Source organism: Heteronotia binoei, chromosome 2 (genome assembly GCF_032191835.1).
Source record: "Heteronotia binoei isolate CCM8104 ecotype False Entrance Well chromosome 2, APGP_CSIRO_Hbin_v1, whole genome shotgun sequence".
Lineage (NCBI taxonomy): Eukaryota > Metazoa > Chordata > Lepidosauria > Squamata > Gekkonidae > Heteronotia > Heteronotia binoei.
In genome coordinates this window covers 58,328,234-58,333,245 of record NC_083224.1, presented here as the reverse complement: position 1 = coordinate 58,333,245, position 5,012 = coordinate 58,328,234, and positions in this window count along the sequence as shown.

Here is a 5,012-nt window from a genome sequence, read left to right as displayed (position 1 = left end):
CATTTGGAGTACTGTTTGCAGTTCTGGTCGCCGCACCTCAAAAAGGATATTATAGCATTGGAGAAAGTCCAGAAAAGGGCAACTAGAATGATTAAAGGGCTGGAACACTTTCCCTATGAAGAAAGGTTGAAACGCTTGGGAATCTTTAGCTTGGAGAAACGTCGACTGCGGGGTGACATGATAAAGGTTTACAAGATAATGCATGGGATGGAGAAAGTTGAGAAAGAAGTACTTTTCTGCCTTTCTCACAATTCAAGAACTCGTGGGCATTCGATGAAATTGCTGAGCAGACAGGTTAAAGCGGATAAAAGAAAGTACTTCTTCACCCAAAGGGTGATTAACATGTGGAATTCACTGCCACAGAAGGTGGTGGCGGCCACAAGCATAGCCACCTTCAAGAGGGGTTTAGATAAAAATATGGAGCAGAGGTCCATCAGTGGCTATTAGCCACAGTGTGTCTGTGTGTGTGTATATATATATAAATTTTTTGCCACTGTGTGACACAGAGTGTTGGACTGGATGGGCCATTGGCCTGATCTAACATGGCTTCTCTTATGTTCTTAATCATACATGAACAAAAAGGTAAATAAAAACAAAATAAGAAATTAAGAAAAAGGAAGAAAAGTAATTTTTACAATCATTGCTAAACATTTTGTTCTATAGCTTAAACAAGATATTTCTACAGTTCTACCATTTATGCCTATATTATTTGTCAATTCACATTTTCCCATAAATTCCTAGTATTAAGTGAAGAATGCAGAGTTGCTGAACACAGTCTAGCAAAAGACAGATTCCAAGCAACATAAAAAGCATCTAGACTCAATTGTTTTATTAATCTAATATGGATCTCATTGTTATTTAAAAACATAATCTAATATGGATCTCATTGCTATTTAAGAACATATCAGTTATTTAGGTGCCAATTTCATATTTTCTCCTTTGATTAAATATAACAAAACTACTTTGAGCTCAAGTATTAAATTTAATTTCAAAATTGTATTAATCTTGTTATATATCAACTTCCAAACATTTTGGCGTAGGTTGTGGTTTGTTTGTTTTGCTTTTTTTGCAACTCCACCACATATTAAAATATGTTCCTATATTATTATAACATCTACAACCTGATGTTGCCATTTCTCTGGTATTTTAGGGAAGCTAGTCAGTCTAGCTTCTGAGCTAGCTTCTGCTAGCCATCCATGTTTTCACCAACATACTACATAGTAGTAAGAAACCAGTTTTAATTTTAAAAAATGACACCTAAACCTTCCAATTCATCTTACTTAAAGCGCAATCCAGAGCGTGGGGCGGCGGAAAGTCTTTTGGAAGCAGACGAGCCAGTACGTGGGCGCAGGAAGGGTTTGCGCCGACGTACTACTGGCACCGCCAGAGCGGAGGGGAGGTACATGGGCAGGGGGCTGCCCACACAGCACCCCGCCCGAGGGCAGCAGCACCTGAGGGCTGCGCCCAAGCGCGGGCGGAAATGAGGTGGAGCATGGCATTCAGGCGGAGGAGGGAGTGGAGTTGGGGGCTTAGCCAGGCTTAGGCGGTTTCCTGAGCAGTGTGGCCCATGACATGCCCATGGCAGCATGCCCCATATTTATTTATTTTATGATTTATATCCCGCCCTTCCCACAAAGTGGCTCAGGCACTCGTTGAAGCCAAAAACAAAGGCTGCCGCCGCAGCTGCAGAAGCTCAGAAACCCCTTAGGGAGCGGCGTGATTGCCTCGCCAATCCCCTCACACCTCATCACCCAATCGCAGTCTCCCCCCTCCTAGAAATACTTCCGCTCTGGCCTCGCACAACTCAGTTGTTAGGGAAAGGAGCTCATGGTGGGAAGCTCTGCCGGCAAGTTCCCGGCCATATGGACTTAGAGTGAGGGACAGGCAGGCACGCTGGTGATGGGTTTTGCACCTCGCGGTTGCTTTGACAGTATCTTTGCCTTGCGAGGGGGAGAGAGAGGTCTCTCCCCTGGGGCTAACTGCTCTTGTTTCCAGGTCTCTACATGTTCCAGGCTCCCGGAGGCTCTGCATGTAAGGACTGTCACCCATGGCTGGGTATGTTCCACTGCCCCCCCGCCTCCCCCTCCCCTCGCTCTCGACTACGTGGTGTGCATCTCTGGCACGTGAACCAGGCAGTGGGCTCCCGCAGGGGGCATCTGCTGACCCTGCTCCCCTGTGCTGCCGCCTGCTCTCCTTCCTTGGTCTGCCCTCTGCATTCCCAACCCCTGGCGGGGCACGGGGCATGTGTGTGTGGCAGCTGCCCCATTGCGGGGAGGTGGGTCAGAGACTGTTCCTTTAAGAGAGCGCCCGGCTGAAACGCAGCCTGCTCTTCCAGCCGCCACCTTTGCAGGTGCTCTTGATCTCTGTCTTCGTTCTGCAGGTGGGACTCCAACACAGAGGCTTCCACGTGTGCCGCTCCATGGCCCCCCCACTCCCTCAGCTGCTTCTGGCCGCCGCTCTGAATGGAGCCCTGCCCATGGCGAGACTTTCCAGCACATATGAGGGAGACTGTTGCACTCTGTTCCAGAAAAATAAAGTCTGAGCTGTGCCCTCTGTTGTCTCTCCTGCTTGGCATATGCTGCACATTCCCGGGGCGACCCTCCACTGTCAGTGACCTCTCCAAGGGAGTGCCTGGGAGAGTGGGCAGACTTCTTTCTTGGGGGTGGGGATCGAGCTATGAGCCGCCACACTGCCCCCCACATGGCTGGACAGGGGAGGAGGGGTGCCGCCTCTCAGCCTACCCGGGCTGATGGCCTACCCGACCGTGCAGGGCTGCTGTGCACTGGGCATTGGGGGGGGGCGGGTTGCTGAAGTGGATGCATGCCCAGCGGCTTGCACTCTGAGTTCTGCGGCCCACAGGGGAGGTGTTCTTTGCACATAGTGGGGGCCAGCAGCAGGTCAACACCGGGGGGGGGGCTTCAGGTGGTGGGGGTGGTGTCTTTTGGACTTGGTCTGGCCGCTCCCAGACTCACATTCCAGCCACTGTCTAGGACAGGGAACTCTTGCACTTGGCACTTCCTGCTTCTCCGCGCATGCCCCTGACAGTGGGAGGGAGTGGGGGGATTGATGGCCTCTCAGGCGCAGGCTTTCCACCCCCTCGCCCGGTCACGTGCAACGGGCTGGCCAATCCTGTGATCCCGCGCGAGCCTCCACCTTTCCACCCCTGCCTCGGCAGTGGGTCAATGGTGTGCGCCTGGACGTGGCATGCTGACTCCCTTTTGGAAGACAACGAGCGGCGCCGCAGATCTGCCCATGCCCAAGTGCCCGCCCGCCATGTATGTCTGGATTGGGCTGTCCATCACCTATTTACCTATCATTCAAAATTCAAACCTGAACCTATTGATTCTCATCTGTGTGGGATGGGAGATCATTGTACCATTAATCCCAGATAATCCTTTTCCTGCAGAACAGCACACACTGATTACTGTATACCTGAGCAGACACTGCTATGAACATGAGGCATGTCTCTGTGTAATTGAGAAATGCAACCTCTTGCTCTTTGGGAAACAAAAACACTTTGATTTAACCATGCATGGATAACCTTTGGAATTTCTGTACTTCTAAGTAATCCACCCTGATTTGGCATTTTCCATCTCTAAACCTGAGTATAAATTAAATTAGAAAGCATGTTTTGTGTCTTTTATATTACACAACTGTAATCTGATTTTAATGTACTGACTAACAATTTGAATTGTGAACCTGGAAGTCCCTAAATTCAAATCTCGGCATACCACCCACCTGTGATAAGAGGGTACTTATTTATCTTACAATGCTGCTGCAGTGATTAGTGGAAAAGAAGCTGTACATAATACTACTTTTTATTATTTATGCTGTTTTCCCTTTAACAAACCTTTTCTTGTTTAATAATATTTTGAAGCCAGGAGTGTGAAGGCCCTGAAGCCAAACACATGGAAATATCTATCTGCTTGATCCCATGTTGTTTGTGAATTGAATTGTAATGAGATATGCCCCCACAGTAAATATAGAGAGGTGAATATATCTTATATTATCTACTCCTTACTGTATTAAGCAGGTCTATTGCTCTGTTTGAGTATTACTATTGCATAGTGCAGGGGTGGCCAATGGTAGCTCTCCAGATGTTTTTTGCCTACAACTCCCATCAGCCCCAGCCAGCATGGCCAATGGCTGGGGCTAATGGGAGTTGTAGGCAAAAAACATCTGGAGAGCTACCATTGGCCACCCCTGGTATAGTGGGTTCTATGCATGGAGGAGTCTCAGGATCAATGATAACAAGCTCTTTAATAGGAATAGCATAGTATGAGGCTATATTACAAGACTGGGGGCCAAACTTATATACATCTCTGGGTTCCTGCACAAGCACGCCATTGGGTAATTCAAACTGGTGGGGGCTTGTGATTGGTTCAGGGCTGCAGAGATTTGGATCCTGCAGCCCTTTGTTCCCAAGTCCCCAAGCTCAGTCCGTATGGTTCCAATGTGCCAGGCAGGAACACCCAAAGTCTTCGCTTGAGTCCATATACATAACAATTACTGTATGGTAGAAGGATGGTGACTACTCTGGATGAAGCACAAACATGAAACCTGGTTAGCTTACTGTTACAGTGCCATCTTAAACTGAGTTGCACCCACCTAAGCTCAGTGATTTGAATAGATTAAAGAGAACATAACTCTGCTGAAGATTGGGCTGTTCTTCTAAGTGTTTAATAATCACCAGTGACTGATCCCAAGTGTGAGAATCATGTGGGTCAACCCAATTGACCCATGATAATTTGACTATTATGGTGGGTTCTGTTCCTTCCTGAAATAGACTCTTATTAGGTGTTGACTGTGCAGGAGCTGCAAAGGCACCAAATATAACAATTTTGATATGGTACACAAAAACAGAACCATTTATCTAAAATTATCTATTCCAGGGCAAGAAGCTACAAAAAGAATGCAACCCTGGCTAAAGAATTGTGCATCTGATTCTTCTCCCCAATCAGGCAATTGTGAGCCTTCGCCAACTGGGTTCACTTATGGGAGGGAGCAATAGG